This window comes from Hypanus sabinus, chromosome 6, assembly GCF_030144855.1.
Source record: "Hypanus sabinus isolate sHypSab1 chromosome 6, sHypSab1.hap1, whole genome shotgun sequence".
Taxonomy (NCBI): Eukaryota; Metazoa; Chordata; class Chondrichthyes; order Myliobatiformes; family Dasyatidae; genus Hypanus; species Hypanus sabinus.
The window spans coordinates 86186620-86207351 of record NC_082711.1 but is presented as its reverse complement, the minus strand read 5'-3'; the positions used below and the strand labels follow the sequence as shown (position 1 = coordinate 86207351).

General features: G+C 40.7%; 1 protein-coding gene across 2 annotated transcripts in view; it reads left to right on the top strand.

Moving 5' to 3' along the window:
• Positions 1-2735: 2735 nt before the first annotated feature.
• calcr (calcitonin receptor) overlaps positions 2736-20732 on the top strand; it is a 240635-nt gene continuing 222638 nt past the window's right edge. Inside the window, exon 1 of one of the 2 annotated variants that reach the window (XM_059972550.1) lies at positions 2736-2857. The gene's annotated coding sequence lies outside the window, so the exon portion shown is untranslated. Of the gene's footprint in view, positions 2915-20732 lie in introns of both variants that reach the window. The other variant, XM_059972549.1, reaches the window with a different exon arrangement.

Genomic DNA, 20732 nt, shown 5'->3' with positions numbered 1-20732 from the left:
GCTGTTCTTCCCGTGGATGGCGTGCGTTTTCTCTAGGTGATTTAGTTTCCTTCCACAGTTCAAAGACAAACTGGGTGCGTTAATTGGTCACTACACATTATCCCATGATTAGGTTAGGATTAATTGGGTTTGTGGGGTTGCTGAGGTGGTGTGCTGCAACAGGCCAGAAGGGCCTACTCTCTGCTTTATCACTGGCTAAATAAATAAATACATCCATAGACAGACAGACAAACAGCTCAGGAAATGTTTAGAATACTGTTTCACATACAGTAGTGGAAGTGACCAGAACAGATAGACTTTAAGTTATAAAACAAATGCGTATGAAGGATTAGAAACACACATGAATAGAGTAAGATGAGGGTCAGAGGGCTGTAAATTTAGTTGGCTCCATCTTGGGTACTAGCTACAGAGTACCCTGGACATCTTCATGGAACAGTGTCTCAGAAAGGCAATGTCCATTATTAAGGACCCCAGAAAACTTTTCTTACTGTTACCATCAGGAAGGAGGAACAAAAGCCTGAAGGCACACACTCAGCGATTCAGGAACAGCTTCTTCCCCTCTGCCATCTAATTCCTAAATGGACGTTGAACCCATGAACACTACGTCACTTTATAAAATATATATTATTTCTGTTCTTGCATGATTTTTAATCTATTCGTTATATGCATACTGTAAGTTATTTATTATTTTTTTCTTCTTCTATATTATGCATTGCATTGAACTGCTGCTGCTAAATTAACAAATTTCACGACACACGCCAGTGATAAAGCTGATTCTTAATGAAAGAGACTTCCATGACGTTTAACATTGACTTACGCTATTGAGTTCAAATGGTCTGTTTTGGTTCTGTAAATTCTTTGTCACTTATCTGAACTTCTGCTTCATAAAAGTTAGAAATATGATATCAAGTCAACAAAATATGATATATTTTTGTCAGAGCCAAAGTGGGAGCATAAGTCTTTTTTTGGTGTTAGAGTTTTTCTAAAGGACCACTGGTATCTTTTAACAATGGCCATTATCAAATTAGATATAAGTAGTTCCAAGTGCAGACAGGCCTCTCTTTCAATAGCAAATAATGTCAGCTTACTCAGAAAACAGAGTATTTCAAAATAGCAGGATAAATCAAACTGACAAGTAAGACCACGACAATGAAAACTGGGCAATTTCTACTGAAGATACAAATATTTCACAGCAACTCAAGTCCAAATCGCTTAGAACCCAGCAGAGAAGCCACCAGATTTCCAAGCCCACTTTGGATCTGCAAGATGTATGTCAGCACCTTTTGACGCTGGCAGCCGGCTAATCAAAGTAAAAGGGGTTCAATCACAAAAATACTTCTGGTCTTTTTCTCTGCTAGCAACGAGGCAGTTTAATAGCTTGACCACACTGCCTACCCAGCATGTGCTACATAAATACTATCCTTCTTTGATTTTGCACTCTCAGCTCTGTCAAGTCACCCAGTTGATTAGTGACAGTGTAATAGGAGAAAGTCAGAGTGCATTTTATAGTAGTTTTACTAACTAACATCTTTTCTAAATTATGTCCTTGAACTACATATTGTAGCTGTTCTAGATAAGGGTAAATGCATGGAAAATTTAGAGGTTTGGTGCTCTTTTAGTGACTATTAATAATACTGACATGGTTAATCTGAGGTATTTTGAGTGAGAACAGACAGTTCCTTATTTCTTATACTCTACCTTGTTTATGAATATACAGTTTGCAATGTTATAAACCTATATGATCCAGATAGAAGACTACAAACAACATTTATTTGTGGTGATTTTATAGTACTTTTGGGTTATGTTGGAAGGCTCAAACTAATTCCAGGAAAAGTGGTGGTTTAAATACCAAACTTTAATTTAAAAAAATACAAAGGCAATGTGTAAATTGTTCAGATTACCCTCTCACCACTTTTCCTCTCCTTACCTGCCCATCATCTTCCTCTTGTTCACTTCCTCCTCTTTATACCATGGTCCACTCTCCTCTCTTATTAGACTGCTGCTTCTTCTTTAACCCTTTACCTCTTCCACCTGTCACCTCCCAGCTCCTTACTTCAGCCCTCCCCTACTTACAAGAACTCACCCCCGCCACTTGGCTTCAGCAATCACCTGCCAGCTTGTATTCTTTCTGCTCGCCCACCTACTTATATTGGCTCCAGTCCTCAGCTTAAAATGGCGGTTCTTTCTTCCTCCCTATGGATGTTACCTGATCTGCTGAGTTCTTCCAGCATTTATGCACGTTGTTTTGGATTTCTCTTTGGATAACTCTTGTGATAACTTAGTTCCCTCTCGCCCACACATCCACCTTCCCCATCACCTATCATCTGCCAAATGTACTCACCTCTATTCTGGCTCCCCCACCCACCCCTCGTTACCAGACCAGATAAAGGGCCTCGGCCCGAAACGTCGGCGGTTTATTCCCTGCATGTATGCTGCTGGACTTGCTGAGTTCCTCCAGCATTTTGTGTGCGTTGCTGTAGATATAACATCTGCAGAATCTCTCTTCCTTTCGACTTCACTGCAACAGTTTAGTAGTGAAATGAGTCATAAATATTTGGAAAGAGCTTTATGCCCGAAGCATTTTGTTTGGAAAGCACATTTAGAGTTGATTGGACCAGAGGAGGTGGAACTTGACTAGGATGCTGTGAACCAATAGGCGGCGCTGTGGACCCGCTCTCCAGCCGACTGAATCGAGTGAAGCGTTACATTGACCAGCTCACTCTGAATACCCGGCGCGATGCTAGCGCAGTAAATATAACGCTGTCACGGCTTCACTAGTTACGGCTCTTACACTAATCAAGATAAGTTTGAAAGGATTTATGGAGAACTCGGCACTTACCCTGACGAATCTTCCACTGTAAGGACGTGAGAGGAAGAAGTATTATGAACATTATCCATTAAATAAGTGAACGAGGTTTGCTTTTTACTGTTGAACTGTCACTTGAAATGGCCAAAAAGTTAAAAGTACTCATTAGGGTTTAAGAAAAACAAAATTGCATATATGATTTCGTCATCGTACTTTATACAGTTACCTACCATTCTCGAACTACTTTCGTTAACTGCGATGTTGTAATCTTGGGGTTTTGTTAGTTTTGGGGTTTTGGACAATATTTGTATCCCATCCCCCGTCTGGAAGTTACCCACAGCAGTTACGTGGTGTAGGTATTCCCACGGTGCGTTTCTGCATGTAGTTCTAGGATCTTGACCCAGCAACAATGAACAAGTTCTGTTAAATATCCAAGTTGGGATGAAAATTGGTAAATTTAAGCAGGTATATTGGTTTTTCACCGTTATTTGTACAGAGGTACAGTGGGAGCGCTTTGTTTTGACTGCGATCCGCACTGATCATTTCATCACATCAGTACATTGAGACAGTAGACGGGAAACAAGAAAATGCGGAATAAAATGCTACGGTTAGAGACAATGCAGCGAGGCAGATAAGGTGCAAGGCCATAAATGAGCTCCATTGTGAGGTCAAGAGTCCATCTCTCTATGAAATGGGACTCAATGTCTTATAAAAACTGGTTTGAAACTATCCTTTGACCTGGTGCTTACTAGCTTTTATATCAAGGTGACAAGGTTCTGCAAAGCAAGTTCAGGGAGTTAGGTGCCAAGTTAAAGGGCAGGGGCTCCATGTTTGTGATCTCAGGATTGCTCCGCATGCTATGTGCAAGTGCTGCAGAAATGGGAAGATTTTACTGCTTAAGCACATGACGAAGCAGTTGGTGTGGGAGGGAGTTTTTTTGGATCATTTGGCTCCCTTCCAGGGAAGGTGGGACCTGTACAGAAGAGGTGGTTTGCACCTGCACTGGAGGGGGACTAATATCCTAGTGGGATGATTTGCTAGAGTTGCACGTGGGATGGGGGATTACACTGGAGCTGCAAGGGAATGGGAACACGGGTGCCAGAACAGATAGTGGAGAGGTTATAGAGATAGGTTGTGTTAAGACCTCAGACAAAATCAGGAATCAAAGGATTGAGAATGGTGCAAAAAATATCCTGAACTGCTTTGTACTTCAATGTAAGAAGTAGGAAAGGTAGATGAATGCAGGACATGGATCAACACTTGGAATTATGATGTTTTAGCTATCAGTGAGACTTGGTTGCAGGAGGGGCAGGACAGGGGCAGAATATTCTGGGGTTCAGTTGTTTTAGAAGTGACAGAGTTGGAAGGTGGCATTACTAGTCAGGGAAAATGTCATGGCAGTGCTCCATCAGGACAGATTGGAGAACTTGTCTAGTGAGGTGTTATGGGTGGAAATGAGGAAGAAGAAAGGTATGACCCTGTTAATGGGGATAGCCTGTGGGATTTAGATGAATAAATTTGAAGAGCGATCGCAGACTGCAATTTTAACTTTCCACATATTGACTGAGACTCCCAAACTGTGAAAGGACTAGATGTGATAGTCTGATAAATGTGCAAAAGAATGTTTTCTTAATCAGTACACAGAAGTTCCAACAAGAGAGAGTGCAATACCTACCCTACTATTACATAATGAGACAGAGCAGGTGGCAGAAGCTTGTGTAGGTGAACTCTTTGCATCTGGTGATCATAAAGCCATTCATTTTAAAGTAAATGTGCAAAACAGTAAGTCTGGTTTATGGGTTGAGATTCTAAATTGGAGAAAGGCCAATTATTGATGGTATCAGGAAGGATCTGGAACGTGTGGACTGGGACGGGCTCTTCTTGGCAAAAGTGTACTTGGAAGGTGGGAGGCCTTCAGAAGTAAAATTTTTCGAGAGCACAGAGTTTGTACGTGCCAGTGAAAATAGAAGGTAAAGAAAACAGATTTAGGGAACCTTGGTTTTCAAAAGATATTGAGGCCCTGGTTAGGAAAAAAAGGAGGTGCATAGCAGGTATAGGTAGGTAGGATCAAATGAGGCACTTATTGAGTATAAGAAGTGCAAGAGAGCACTTAAGAAAGAAATCAGGATGGCTAAAGGAAGACGTGAGGTTGCCCTAGCGGACAAGGTGAAGGAGAATCCCAGGGGATTCTGCAAAGCCAAAAGTGATGGGGGAGATCTTCAATGAATTTTTTTGCTTCTGTATTTAATTATGAGATGGACGCAGAGTCTGTGGAAGTGAGACAAAGAAACATTGACTTTGTGGACCCTATATAGATTATAAAGGAGGAGGTGTTTGCACTCCTGAGGAAAATTAGAGTGGATAAGTCCCCAGGTTCTGACAAGATATTCCCTTGGATTCCGTGGGAGACAAGTGCAGAAATTGCAGGGGCCCTAGTAGATATATTGAAATCATCCTTAGTGATAGGTAAGGTACCGCAGAATTGAAGGAAACTAATGCTGTCCTGCTATTTAAGAAAGGCTCTAAAAAATAAACCAGGAAATTATAGGTCAATGAGCCTGACATCAGTTATTGGAAAGTACTCTAAGGGACCTGATCTATGAATATTTGCTTAGACAGGGACTGATTAGGGATAGACAACATAGCTTTGTGTATTGTAGGTCATGTCTAACCAATCTTATAGAGTTTTTCAAGGAAATTACCAGTGAAGTTAATGAAGGCAAGGTAGTGGATATTGTCTACCTGGACTTTAGTAAAGCCTTTGATGAGGTTCTGCATGGGAGGTTAGTCAAGAAAGTTCAGTCACTCTGCATTTAAGATGAGGTAGTAAATTAGATTGGAAATTGGCTTTGTGGGAGAAGCCAGAGAGTAGTGGTAGATGGTTGCCTCTCTGACCAGAAGCTTGTGTCTATGCTGGGCCTATTGCTGTTTGTCATCTATATCAATGATCTGGATGATAACATAGTAAACTGGATCAGCAAGCTTCCAGATGACACAAAGACAGGGGGTGTAGTGGATAGTGAAGAAGACTATCAGAGCTTGCAACAGCATCTAGACCAGCTGAAATCATAGGCTGAAAAATAGCAGAGGGAATTTAATGCAGACAAGTGTAGCACCTCAATAGGACCAACCAGGGTAGGGGTAGCACAGTGAATGGTAGGGCACTGAGGAGTGAGGTAGAATAAAAGGTTCCTGGAATACAGATCCATTATTCATTGAAAGTGGCATCACAGGTAGATAGGGTCATAGAGAAAGCTTTTGGCACATTGGCCTTCATAAATCAATGCACTGAGTACAGGCTGTGTTGAAGTTGTTGAAGACATCGGTAAGGCCTAATTTGGAATATTATGTGCAGTTTTAGTCACTTACCTACAAGAAAGATATAAATAATTTTGAAAGAGTACAGAGAAAATTTACAAGGATGTTGTTGGGACTGGAGGACCTGAGTTATAAGGAAAGATTCAATAGAACTTTATTTCTTGGAACATATCAGATTAAGGAGAGTTTTGATAGAGATATACAAGATTATGAGGGGTATAGATAGGGTAAATGCAAGCAGACTTTTTCCACTGAGGTCTGGTAGGACTACAACATGATGTCATGAGTTAAGAGTGAAAGGTGAAAAGTTTAAGGAGATCATGAGGGGTAACTTATTCAGTGGGTCATGAGAGTGTGGAATGAGCTGCCAGCGCAGGTGGTGCATGCAAGCTTGAAAACGTTTAAGAGAAGATTGGATAAGTACCTGGATGGAAGAAGTTTAGAGGGCTACAGTCCTGGTGCAGGTCGATGGGACTAGGCAGTTTAAATGGTTCAGCACAGATTAGATGGGCTGAAGGTCCTGTTTGTGCTGTACTTTATCTTTTGGCCATTGAGAGTGGGGAGAATAAAAAATGTCTGTGTGGATGGAGTTGTTGATTATGTTGACTGATTTACCAAAGCAGTGAGAAGTGTAGAGAGAGTCCAAAGAGGGGAGGTTGGTTTCTGGAATGTGTAGAGCTCTGTCAACAACTCACTCTCAATAAACTGGAAGTTGATCCCTCCTGGTCATTTGACTAGTGAATATCAACTTGTGCTCCTTCATATGTATTATACCTTTTTTCACACTGGTGCAGAAGGTTAGAACCCATGGTTTCTAGGGTGAGCTAGATAGTCAACTGGTTACATAATTGGTTTGGTGGTATGAGGCAAAAGATGCAACAGGAGAGCTGTTTCTCACTTTGAGGGCATGCGACCAGTGGTGTATGGCAGGGATTGGTGTTTGATCTTTTGTTATTTATTTGTTAAGGAGTCAAATGAGAAAAATACTGTAGGTAACATGATTATTGAGTTCGCAGATGGCACCAATAGTGGACAGGGAAGATGGTTATCTAAGATTATAACAGAAGCTAGATGAACTGAAAAAATGGGCAATGGAATAGCAGAAGAAATTTAATTTAGACAAGTATGATGTGATGTATTTTGGGAGGTTAAACCAGGGCTGAAGATGTACAGTGAATGGAGGGACCTTGGGAAAAGTTGTTGAACAGAGAGATCTTGAAATACTAGCATGTTGTTCTGAAAGTAGCCTAAGAGTTGGGATGTCATGTTACAGTTGAACAAATTCTTGATTAAATCACACTTGAAGTACGATATTATGAGCGCCTTGGATTGCTACAGTATAGGAAGGGTGTGATTAAGCTAAAACTGATGAAGTAAAGTTCCACAAGGAAGTTGCCCTGACTAGAGGTTGAGCTACAAGGAGAGATTGGATAGACTGGGTTTGTTTACCCTGGAGTGAAAGGGCCTGAGCAGTGGTATTTTCAGAGGTATACAAAATTGAGAGGCATAGATCGGGTAGATAGCCAGTGTCTGTTTTCCACAGTAGGGGTGTCTAAAATAGTGGGAACAGGTTTAAAGTGCGAGGGTGGTAGATTAAAGGAGATATGAGGGGTAAAATGTTCATACAAAGAATAGTTAGTATCAGGAATGAGCTGCTGGAGGAGGTGATGGAGACAGAGAGAATAACAGGATTTAAGAGGCATTGAGACAGTTCATTTGAATGAGCAGCAGACAGAGGCAAATAGAATTAGTGAAGGTATGTGGGATTCGTATAGATAGGTGTGGTGGTCAGCACAGATGTAGTGAGCAGAATGGCCTCTTTCTATCTTGTAAATCTCAATGACTGCATAATTATGCTCCTTTATACGGCTGTCCTTAATTTGGTGGCGGTATTTATAGGTTTGGACACTTCTGCCAAAGAAACCTTGGCCAATTGATGCATTGCAGTCAAGAAAGAATGCACTGCAGTCAAAGGAGGTGGAAGGTGTTGTGTTGCGTGATTAGGCTATTGAATTAAGTGAATTACATTTTTGTGCGTGCTTTGAGATTGAAGTTGTAGTTCATGGTGCTGAAACGTTACTGCCCTGACTTAAAGTGATAGCAATTTACATCATGTCCATGATGGACCGAAGTAGAGATAGTTCTCCTGCCCAGATCTTGATTTATAACTCTTTATCAGATCATTTGGGAAAGTTATGGCTAGGGGGTCTCCACATCCACCACACTTCAGGCCAGTGGGCTTCTGACCCCTGTAACGCATTAAATAGAAACAAACTCCTGACCCCCTTAGATCATTCCATTAGCAGCCCTGCTCTCACATTATTAACCTCCCTGCTAATGGAATTAGAGCAGCATACCTAGCCTTCTCACGGGTGTACACATTTCCATTAAGTCCCTTTTCAGTCTTTGTTAAAAAAATAAACAACCTCAGCTTTGATAGTCTTTTCCCATAATGTTAATCGTCCCAGCAACATCCACTTAAATTTCATCACCATCCTTTCTAGAGTTATCAGTTCTTTATGATACAGTGGTAACAAGGAATAGTACTCAATCCCCTAGTAGTGGCTTGAGTAACATTTCATGCAGTTCTGGCATAGCTTTCCCATTCTTGTATTCTCTCCGAGGCCAATGAAGGTAGGTACTGTCTGCTTTATTTACCCAACATGCTGCCTTCAGGATCAATGGGCATGTTCTCTAAGATCTCTCTGCTCCTCAGCACTTTGTGATATGCACACATTTGACACATATATACTATCTTACATTTTTTGTATTTACTTTCATTGGTCTATTGCTATTTTCCTGCAGTCTCTGACCTTCTTCCTTACTATCAAGCACAATGCTGTCAAGTGTTATCAGAAAACCTGCTAATGGCAGCCCTCTTAAGTCTGAAAGATATGTCATGAAAACCCAGGGTCCTGATACTGAGTTATGTGAAATCCCACTGCAGACAGTTCTCCAGACACCAAAAACTCTTTTGACCAATGCTCATTAAGTGAATTTTTAATTTAACTGGCCTCTTCCCTATGGGAGGCTTTCTCTTGAAAGTGTATACATACCTGATCAATTTGCCATTTGTGAATTTATCAACTGCCTTGCCAAAAGCTATTTGCACTACACCAAATATACTACCTTCATTGGCACTTTATGTTACTTCCTAATGAATAGTCAATTGGTAATCAGATGTGATCTTCCATATTCCAAATTTATACTGTCTAACCAAGTGGTAATAACCTGCGTACTCCTAAAAGCTGATTTACGGAATTTTGTTCCAAGAATTTGTCTGTCACAAATGTTTGAATGTTTATCTGAGTGAAAGGCTTTGGGGAGTCAATGGTTATATTTATTTGCTGTAGGCATGCAGCCGCTAACCTTTTTAATCAATACTTGACATTTATGTGACTTGTCCTGTCTGAGTTGCTAGTCAGATGTCAACTGATAAGTTGTTTAACTTTATATCTTAGTGTTTTGTAAAAGTTGCCAAAACTGCAGAATTTTAAAGGTTCACACAGCAGGTTTAACAGGAGTCATGGTCTATGTCTGGCTGAAGCCGACATGGGCATTTTCTGCATTGCATCCCATATTGATATATTGTGAGTATTCTCAGTCTTTTCAATTTAGGCCAGTATTTCAACATCTCAGTCCAACCCTTAAAGGACATAGAAGAAGTGCTTTCCAGATGAGGAGGGGTAAATGGGGTGATGGTAAGCAATGGGTCAGAAAAACCCGGAGAGTCTCCTGAAGATCAGTGTCAAAGCTGGGCTTGGGCTAGTGAGACCCTCAGGGCTCCTGGCAAGAAGCTACCAAGAATATTGCTTCAATGTGGGTGTAATCGCTGAATTCCTGTGCTCCACCTGATCCTGGGGTTGAGGCAAATGCCAACAGAATCTCCTGCGAGGTTTGGGCAACCTCCCAATGCATCAGGGAACAACAAATAGAAATGTGGCAGGGATCAGCAGCAGCTTCCTGGGCTGATCCTGAGCCTTGGAAGCTGAAGGTGATTGACAACCTGACATCCACAGAAAAAACAGTTAAGGCATGCACGGGGCACGGCGTATAAGGTTGCAGGAAGTGAAAGGATTCAGTGAACATGAGGTGCGTAACTTTACCAACATGATTTTAGTAAAACAAATTTTGTAGAGGCAGGTTGTTTGTAATTACTATCATATTTTCAGACCAGCAGGTTTGAAACTCTGAAGAATTAAAAGTATTTTCAATAAATAAATTATTAGAAGTAGAGGAAATACAATTTTGTATTGATACAGAGGCATCCAGAAATCTACTCTGGGCTAAAACGCTGAGGCTGTTAATGTTGGTGGAAGCCGCACTGAAAATGTCATAATGGGGGAAGATAAATAGTTGGGCTTAGTCTTGTTGAAAATAGTCAATGTCTGCATTTACCCAGTAGCAATGTTATTTGTTCATGTACCATGTCAAAATGAACCTTCTCCTTCCCTCGATCTGGAAATTGATCTTGCAGGTCAGGAGTGAACTTCCTGAATGGGAGCATAGCCTTCACCAAAACAGACCGTAATTTTTTTCCTCAAAGCCTTTGGTTAGATAGAAAAATGTCCAGATTTCTAAATGTTTCTGAACGTCTCTAATAATCATAAAGACCAAGAAAGATCTTTTAACTGTGTGGTGAACTACATATACCTTTCTGAACACGCCCCCTGCTGACTACTCCTGTGGCTCCTCCCACAGACCCCGGTATAAAGGCGATTGAGGCCTGAGCCCGGCCCTCATTCTCCAGGATCTAGTATGGTGGTCAACCACTGTTTGTTCCTTCTTCCAGTCAATAAAAGCCGATATCTCGCCTTTAAGTCTCAGAGAGAGTTATTGATGGTGCATCAAACTGTTAAACAAAAATTAAGAAAAACAATTAACCAAAACACAAATAAAGCAAACATTAAATAAAATGCAGGTAATTTTAATAAAAGTAGCACCTTACTTTTCCCTTTCTTTCCTGCAGCGTGACAAATCTCATTCAAAATAATGGGCTGCTGGCTGTTGTGAGAGCTGCCTCCCTAGTACCGGTGAATGTTAGCACACTTATATTTTGATGCTGGATGCCATGGGGTGTCTTGTAACTGAGCACAGCCAGTAAGTTCTGGGCTTACACATTTGCGTGGGAGTCCCAGAGCATAATTATGCCAAGCAATACAGAGCTGCTGAGAAGTAGAGAAAGAACAAGCCATTATTGTGTATTGAACTGTTTGAAAATAACAAGGGAATCCGGAAGAACTGAGTTGTATGTCACAGTGTATTAGAACATCAATAACAGTGGCCTGCACATTAGATTAACAGAGTGGAAGCAGTGCAGTGTGTACTGAAGTAGACATTTCATTTTCATTATGTTGCAGTAGGAATGTAGATTAACACTGATTAGAAATCAAGCATGTAAAATGTTTCCTGGTACAAAACAGACTATTTATTCTTGTTTAGCTAGTGTTATCCACAGGATGAATATTAACGCCTGCAGCTGCTGCATAGTCTGGACCTCAACGTGCAGATAATGATCTTCCTTCAAAATCCTTTACACTGGTTGTTTAAGACTATGTCACACTGCATTGTCCTAGAAATACTTGTCATAACAGGGTTGTTCAAACAGTTCAGTATTCAGATTATCGTTGATTCCTGGCAGTTGCAGTGGGAATTGACAGCTGTGACTGTATATGTGTCATGCTGTGCAACAGTCACAGACATAACAAGCAAAGAGTATTTCTGATCTTTTGATAAGTGTTTATGTTGTTCTCTTTCCATCCCCTTTCCCCTGGAGAAATTGTTTCTTATTTCTGAACGTTGTATGGACATTGCCTTCCCTCTGATACCCTAATGCATGATTATTCTCTGTGTGTAAACTTAAGTAGTGCAGACTGGAAGTAAACTTATTTTGGATAGCATTGGAGTTGTAATTAGTCCTGCCCTAATCTATTACTCTCACATATAAGGAGCAAAAAGGCAGTAGATAACAGATGACTGAAATATCTAGTTGTTAATCTAGAGAAAGAGGTTAAATTCAAAGACCATATTGATAGGGAAACTCTATCCTCCCAGATAAAAGCACCTGGAGGGCATAGTTTTACATTTGCTTGTTTTAAAGGACCAGATCCAATCAACTACTGAATTCATCAACTGAACTATGGGTATCACAGTGAATGTAAATAAACTTTTCCCAAGGTTTGTTTACATCAGTGAGAATTTTGGAGAAGACAGTTTTGCTATTGTTTCATTAAAAAGAATGCATTTATAGTATAATTCTGCTATAAGATAATTTAAAAACAAAGTCTTGAGCCCCCATTTGAGGAAATAATCTTATTGCTGGATGTTGATTTTTCACGGGGCAGTTCAACATTGCTTTGGTAGTTGAAATGGAAAAATCATAACTTTCAGCTAAATCCAAACTAATAAAGTTCAAAGCATCAAAGCTGCATTTAAAAACCATACTTTACTAGGCCTCTTGGCTGTCAAAGCCATTCTGTGAGTGCAGCTAGCCCTGGTGCTGAGACTGCACTATAGTGTGTGTGCTGGGCCATGTCAATACCATGGGAGCCAGCTTCTCCAGAGAAAGTTGTCCAGATACAAGATGAAATTGTATTATCTGCAGTCGGATGGATAGTGATCTCAGAGCAGGACAACATCTCCCTGAATGCTCTCAGGTATATTTACCTTCAGTGGATTATTAACTGTATTTCAGTGATTGTATTTATCGTTTTAGAAAAACTTTGGCAAACTGACTACCTTGTGTGGCCATGAGCAACAAGGCAGTTATATATCCCCTACTACTCTGTGAAAGAGCAAAGTGCTTAAATTAAGTAGCAATGCTCATTGTTGCTTTTGAAAATCATTCACATGAAGTGAGTGCCACTGGTAAGGCCACCCTTTGTTGTGCTTTTGTAATTGTCCTTGGTGAGGTGTTTTCTTGGCCTACTGACACTCTTTCTCTTGCCATGATGTTGAACGTCAAGAAGACATGGTTGGATTCGCTCTGGATGTCAGTGCCCATTGCCTGCTATTGTGTTCACAAGTAATACTTGCCATTTCTGAGCCCAAGCCATCAGGCTTCAGAAGAGTATTTGTTCAGATACAAGTAGGTAGTCATCCCCACTTCTGAAGGAAGTGATCAATTAACTAAAGTGACCAATTTCCGAGCACTTAACTGAGGAACTACTGCAATGAGGCTGAGGTAGTTTGTTCCCAAACATGAAACCATGTTCTTTTGTGGTGCATATATTTCTAACGATGGAGAATTTCCTGCCAATTTTTACTAACTCCAATTGCACTCGGATTATTGGGTCAAACCCTACAATGATGCTAAGGGCTGTCACTCTTGCCCCAGCTGACCATGTTTAAAGCTAGGCTGTAATATCCAGCCTGGCAGATCTGCATGAACGGGTAAGTTATTGGTGCTTAAGGGAAAATTTGATGACCCATGCCAACACTTTGCTGATGTCTGTGTCATGATTGACAGGGTAACAACTGTCAGGTAGGATCGGTACTACTTCATACAGACAAGATATAACCAAGCACACGTCCACATTGAAAGCTGGATGTTAATGCAGTAGCTACACTAGAATCACTAAGCATTAGTTTTTAGTACTAGAGTTAAGATGTTTACGATGAGAGGGGAAAGATTCTTTACACAGAGGATAGTGCGTAGATGCAACAAGCTGACAGAGAATTTGGTTGAGGCAGGTGCAATAACACCATTTAAATGACATTTGAATAAATATATGGATAGAAAACACTTCTATGGATAGAAAAAACAAAGGATACAAGCCATTCCTGGGAAAATGGGACTAGCTTGGGTCAGCATCTTGGTCAGTTTAGACGAGTTGGGCAGAAAGGGCTGTTTCCCTGCCTTTGCTGTGTCCAGTGATCTCAGTCATTTCCTGCTATCATGAAAATGGTATAGACTGCCTTACTGCCTTAAATCTTGGCTTCTGTCATAGCGGGGTCCAGGAGGAGGATGTGATGGCTGAAGTTGGCTACAAACCCTTGAGTATTGTCGTTGCGTCCACATACAGGGCTCTGCTGTTGCTCACACATGGAACTTCCAATTAGCTGTTTAATCATCTGCCACCATTCACAGGTAAATCTGACAGGACTGCAGAACTTTCAGCTGAGCCTTTGGTTGCTGAATATGGTCAGTGATGTGATGCTTCCACTATTGAGTATGCGTATAGTCCATGATTAGTTGCTCCAGTTTAGCTTATCTGTGTTACTCACAGAGATGCCCACCATTCCTGTGCTGCTATCCCCCAGTTTCTCAGCATTGAGGATGCCTTTTGCTTTCACCTCAGTTGTTCAAGTCTCACAGTGGCTAATGAGGTCACGAAGGGGAACACATACACTTCTGCAGATTGGGTAGCAGCAGGTTGAGATGGAGTGAGAGTGGGCATTTTCAGAGGTGGTACTCCAAAGAATACCACTTCTGCAGGGCTTACGTGACCTCAGATTCTCAATACCATCCCAAATCGTCATTCTCCTATTTTGAGCTGTCATATCCAGAAGGTCCCATGAATTGGTGGGGACATTGCACTTTCTCAAATAAGAGCATCCTCAAACTTGTGTGGTAATTTCCTTCTATAACAGAGTTCAAAATAGTGTCTGCGTTGGGAAGGAAGTGCTGGTGTGAAGATGATGTGAGTGCTTTGGTGCTGTTTTCCAGTGCATTGGGATGATTGCTCAAAAGCATATATCAATATATAATGTATATCATTACTCATAGGATGATTTGGCAGATAAATCTGTGAATGAGGGATTTGCGCAGTGGGCAGGGTTTCAGATTTCCAAATCATTGGGATCTCTTCTGCAGGAAGGTGTGACCTTAACAAAAAGAATGGATTCGCGTAAACTTGAGGGGACCAATATACTTATGAGCATGTTTGCTAGGGCTGTTCGGAAGGATTTAAGCTAATTTGGCAGGGGGGTGGGTACCGGTGTGATAATGTTGAGGATGGGGCAGTTGCAATACAAGTCAATGCCTAGTGAGACTGTGAAGAAGGACAGGCAGGTGAAGGGGCAAAATTGCAGTCAGTGTGATGAGTTGAAGTGTAATAAGACCATAAGACATAGAAGCAGAATTAGGATTTTGGTGCATCGAGACTGCTCTGCCATTCATTCTGGCTGATCCCGGATCCCTCTCAAACCCATGTACCTATAAGGCCATAAGACACAAGAGCAGAGACCATAAGGCACAGGAGCAGCATAGGGAAAAATCAAAAAGAGTGATGAAAACTGAATTGAAGTTGTTATGCTTGAATGCACACAGCATACAGAATAAGTGAATGATCTTGTGGCGCAGTTAGAGAATAGCAAGTACAACTTTATGGGCTTCACTGTGCCATTGTTGAAAGGAGTTCGTAGTTGGGAGCTTAACATCCAAGGATACCCACTATATTCAGACAGGTAGGCAGAGGGGCTCCGTTGTTAAAAAAAATCTGCAATCAAATCCTGAGAAAGAAGTGACGTTGGATCATAAGAGTTAAGAAACTGCAAGAAACTGTTGGGAGTTATATACAGGCCCATAAGCAGTAGCCATGATGTGGAATATAAATTACAACAGGAGATAGAACAGGCACGTGAAAAGGGCAATGTTGCGACAGTCATGGTGGGGGGAGGTTTCAATATGCAGGTAGATTTGGAAATTCAGTAGTCACTGGATACTGAGAGAGGATATTTGTAGAATAACTACAAGATAGCTTTTTAGAGCAGCTTGTAATTCAGAATGGGGCTTTTTCTGCTTGAATGCCAGTGATTAGTGGTGTTGATCAGGGGTTGATGTTGGGATGGCTTCCTTTCACGTTATATATCAATGTTTTTGATGATGGAATTGATTGCTTCATGGCCCAGTTTTCAAGTGATAGCAAGGTAGATTGAAGAAGCAGGCAGACTGCAAAACAACTTTGTCAAATTAGGAGAATGGGCAAAGAAGTGGCAGATGGAATATAGTGTAGGAAAGTGTATTGTCATGAACATTTCTAGAAGGAATAAATGCATAGACTATTTTCTAAGAGGAGGTTCACAAGAGTGATTCCAGGAATGAAAGGGTTTGTGTCTGAGGAGCATTTGATGGCTTAGGGCCTGTACTCACTGGAATTTAGAACAATGGGGGAGGATCTCATTGAAACCTATTGAATATTGAAAGGTCTGGACCCTAGACAGAGTGAATGTGGAGAGGATATTTCTTATAGCAGTAGAGTCTAGGATCAGAGGACACAACCTCATAATAGAGGAATGTCTACTTAGAACACATGAGGAATTTTTTTAGCCAGAGGGTAGTGAATCTTTGGAATTCATTGCCAAAGATGACTGTGGAGGTGAAGTGGAAGTTGATTGCTTCTTGATTAGTTAGTATGTCTAAAGGCAAGAGAATGGGGTTGAGAGGGATAATAAATCGGCCATGGATGGAATAGAGGAACCAACTCGATGGGCTGAATAGCCTAATTCTGCTCTTATGCCTTATGGTTTAAACAGGGATCACTGCTACCCATCTATCAATGTTGTTACTAACATTAGAAATAGGAGCAGGAGTCGGCCATCCATCCGATCGAGCCTGCACCACCATTCAATAAGATCATGGCTGATCTGTCCGTAAGCTCATAAACTATATAACTGTTTCTTAAATATATTTAGTAAGGAAGCCTCAACTGCTTCCCTGGGCAGAGAATTCCATAGATTCACCACTCTCTGGGAAAACAGTTTCTCTTCATCTCCGACCTAAATCTTCTCCCCTGAATCGTGAGGCAATGTCCCCTAGTTCTAGTCTCACCTACCAATGGAAATAACTTTCCTACTTCTATCTTATCTATCCCTTTCAAAATTGTGTATGTTTCTGTAAGATCCCCTCTTATTCTTCTGAACTCCAGACAGTATAGTCTCAGGCGACTCAATCTCTCCTCATAGGTTAACTCCCTCATCCCTGGAATCAACCCGGTGAACCTCCTCTGCACTGCCTCCAAAGCCAGTATATCCTTCCTCAAGTACGGACACCAGAGCTGCACACAGTACTCCAGGTGCGGCCTCATCAGTACCCTGTATAGTTGCAGCATTACCTCCCTGCTCTTGAATTCAATCCCTCTAGAAATTAAGATTCCATTTGCCTTCTTAATAACCTGTTGTACCCACAAGCCAACTTTTTGCGATTCATGAACAAGTACTCCCAAGTCCCTCTGCACAACAGCATGCTGCAATCTTTCACCATTTAAATAATAATCTGCTCTTCTATTATTCCTTCCCAAGTGGAATATCTTGCATTTACCAACATTGTATTCCATCTGCCAGACCTTGGCCCACTCACTTAACATATCTATATCCCTCTGCAGACTCTCCACATCCTCTGTACAATTTGCTTTTCTACTCAGTTTAGTGTCATCCACAAATTTTGCTATGCTACACTCAGTCCCCTCTTCCAAATTATCAATGTAAATGGTAAACAGCTGCGGGCCCAGCACCAACCCCTGTGGCACCCCACTCACCAATGATTGCCAACCAGAGAAACACCCATTTATGCCAACTCTCTGCCTTCTATTGGTTAACCAATCCACTATCCATGCCAATACATTTCCTCCGACTCCATGCATCCGTATCTTATTTATAACTCTCTTGTACGGCACCTTATTGAACACCTTCTGGAAATCCAAGTATACGACATCCACCTGTTCCCCTCTATCCACTGCACTCATTATGTTCTCAAAGAATTCCAGTAAGTCTGTCAAACAGGACCTGCCCTTTCTGAATCAACACTGCGTCTGTCTAATGGTACCACTCCTTTCTGAATGTTTCGCTATTTCTTCCTTAATGACATCTACAAGCATTTTTCCGACAACAGATGTTAAGCTAACTGGCCTATAGTTGCCTGTCTTTTGCCTACATCCATTTTTAAAAAGTGGCTTGACATTTGCTGTCTTCCAATCCGCCAGACCTGCCCAGAGTCCAGAGAGTTTTGACAAATGATTACCAATGCATCTACTATAACCTCTGCCAATTCCTTCAACACCCTGGGTTGCATCCCATCAGGACCAGGGGACTTTTCTACCTTCAGGCTCTCTAGTTTGCTTATTACTATCGCTTTAGTGACAGTGATTTAATCGAGGCCCTCACTTTCCATTTCGTCCATAACATCCTTCTTTGGCATATTAGATGAGTCCTCCACCATGAAGACCAACACAAAATAGCCATTCAATGCCTCAGCCACTTCCTTATCACCCAGTATCAATTTCCCCTTCTTGTCTTCCAAGGGACCTACATCGACTTTAGCCACCCTCTTCCGCTTTACATATTTATAAAAACATTTGCTATCTGTTTTTATATTTTGTGCTAATTTACTTTCATACTCTATCTTCCCTTTCCTTATTTCTTGTTTAGTTGTTCTCCATTGCTTTTTAAAGTTTTCCCAGTCGTCTAGTCTCCCACTACTAGTAAAGTTAAAAACATTCAAGATGCTTCAAAAGATAAAAAATACGATTGCAAATAAACCAATTAAACATTTATGGTAATGAAAAACAGTTAAGTTAAATTTTAACAGCAAAACAAATCTACTTATTGTTCCATCAGAAGCTACTTCTTCCTATTTTAAAAACTGCACCATTGTTCTTTTGACGAGGTTTAGTCTGGTGAATGATCAGACAACATGTTGCCTTTTCTAATCAGTGACAAACCCACTGGCACAGTGGTAGTTGGTAGCAAAGGCAACAAGACTGAGGTGCTGCTTCTGACTCACACCGACATCAGCCTAGACTGAAAGGAGATGCAAGAAAATGTGTGTATATCCCAATAGATGTACTGGCATCTGTGCAGAAGATCTGTTATATGATATATGCATCCAAAAGAAAAATTTCCAGAGTTGTTAACTTCTGTGAGATTTTTGGCGTTAAATAATCTATCCTCTGCTTGGACTTCCATTTATATGCCTGCATATACAGTGGATTCTGGATAATTGGGCCATTGCTTAATCAGGACAGACACTTTTTTGGGACAACTCTTAAAGAACAAAAAACTAGGTGAAAAAATAACCAGGATTCCTTTTGTTTATTTGGGACACTAAGTCACTTAGTTTGGCCAGGAGGCTGTTGCTAAACAGTTTCTAACTAGCGTCAGCTATTAGGCTCTACTCTGAGCTTAGAGTGAATGGTTTTTAATTGGCATTAATTATGTGTGTCTGTGTTCAAAAAGCAGTGATTTTTGTCACTGATAATTAGCAAGAAATAAGCAGTAAGGCAATTCAGAACTGTTTTACTCACTACAGTTTCAAACGATTAGGCTTGTAGATGCCAGAAATAGCCGGGCGTGAAAAGGAAATGATTTCACTACTTCAGCAAGTTAGGAACTATGAAAGTCCTTAAGGTATTGCCAATCATCTTGAAAGTTACAATGAAAATGAAGATTTGAAGTTTCAATCATTGAAGGCATTGTATGAAAGCAGTCCACTATCTGTACTAGGTGTCTGCATTGATTTTGTTTGTTTACAGTCAATCAAAATAAAACAGCAGTTTACACTGAATGATTTCCTCTGCCTATAACTATTACAGATTCACAGTGCTATCATTGTAATGATAATGTTCTAATTTGTTCTGTATTTTGTTTAAATACATAATTTGTTACTCAATTTGTCTTTTTTATACCTTTTTAACTGTTTCCATGAAACTTTAGCTAATTGGGGTAGCCACTTAATTGGACCAAATTTTACCGATCTTCATGCGTCTTAATAAATAAGAATCCACTGTACTTAAAATTCCAGCCACTAATTTCTGGTGCCTTGTTAACTATAACATGATAGAAATGCAGCATTCATTACAACTTAATTTGTTACATGTTGGAGATAGCTTGAATTATCCAACCAGATCACCAAGCATTGATAAACTGGGCCTACCCTGTCAGACTTTCCTTAATTTTGGACTTATTTGGAATTAACCATTTGGAGCCAGCGAACCATGCACCATAAAAATAGACCAACTGATCCATGCCTTTCAAGATTCCCAGATAAACTAGTCACATTTCTCTGCATTTGGCCCATTTCTTCTCCAAGTGCCTTTTAAAATTTGTTAATGCACTTGCCTCAATGACTTCCTCTGGCAGGTCATTCACTGCACTAACTGTCCTCTGGGAGAAAATGTTGCCCCTCAAGTTCCCACTTAATCTCCCTTTCTCACCTCGAGTTTTTGAATTGCCAGCCTTGAGAAAAAGACTGTGCTTTCTATTATCATGATTTTCTACATCTCTATAAGATCACCCCTCATTCTCTGATGTTGAGTGATGTGCTGTGTAATTCAATGCTCTTAGAAATATGGTCTGGTATGGAATTTTTTCCATAGAACAAAACTTCGAAAATTATGGCAGAGAGCGAGGCATTGCTTCTCTGCCATCTGAGAAAGCTACCCAGTCTAAGCCTACATAACACTGTTAGAATATGGCTCTGAAGGTGATGTCTGTTCAAACACAAGTCCAAATTTTGTATGATGGATTCTGCTTCCTCACACTTTCAGAACCCTACCAATCACTAAGTGAAATAAGATTTCCTCTATTCCTTTTACGAACTGCTTTAAATTTGTGCTATTCTCCTCTTACCTCCCCCCACCACTCTGATCTTTAATCCCATGCTAAGGGAGCC